This window comes from Ceratina calcarata, unplaced genomic scaffold (genome assembly GCF_001652005.2).
Source record: "Ceratina calcarata isolate Rehan_Ccalc_2016 unplaced genomic scaffold, ASM165200v1 scaffold10865, whole genome shotgun sequence".
NCBI classification, from domain to species: Eukaryota; Metazoa; Arthropoda; class Insecta; order Hymenoptera; family Apidae; genus Ceratina; species Ceratina calcarata.
The window spans coordinates 1-499 of NW_017131774.1; the positions used below are offsets into that span (position 1 = coordinate 1).

At 34.7% G+C, this 499-nt stretch overlaps 1 pseudogene; it reads right to left on the reverse strand.

Annotated features, from left to right (window-relative positions):
- Positions 1–9: 9 nt before the first annotated feature.
- LOC108632579 (EEF1A lysine methyltransferase 2 pseudogene) lies at positions 10–494 on the reverse strand (annotated as a pseudogene).
- Between the last annotated feature and the right edge of the window lie 5 nt (positions 495–499).

Below are 499 nucleotides of genomic sequence, written 5' to 3' on the forward strand. Positions count from 1 at the left end.
ACGTTCTGTTGTGTAGAAAAATCCGCAATCTAATTGTAAAGATGATAGAAAGGAAATTGAATAAAGAAATTCTTTCTGATGAACTCACAATTTTGGAAATGTTTCTCTATTTCCTCCTTAGTCCAATTGCATGACGTTAGAACTAAATATCCAGAAGGCAAGAGAATTTTGTGTATATTCTCTATGTACTTCTGTCGTTTCGATGCAGGATCTTGTGGATGTAAACTGATAGCATCGTACGTTCCCTTATCATGCACTAGCTTAAAATCCGATGACAAATTAAACGTTTCAGAATCTAATATATCGCAAGCTTGTAAACCGATATGAGAGGTATTATTTTCTACAAATACTTCACGGGCTAAGTCAATCGCCTTCTGTGAGTAGTCTATTCCTATCAAATTTTCAAAACCTTTCTTAGCAAGTTCGATCAACGTCATCCCATTTCCACATCCTACATCGATTATTTTGTCGTCTTTGTTAAGATTTAATTGTGTAGTGA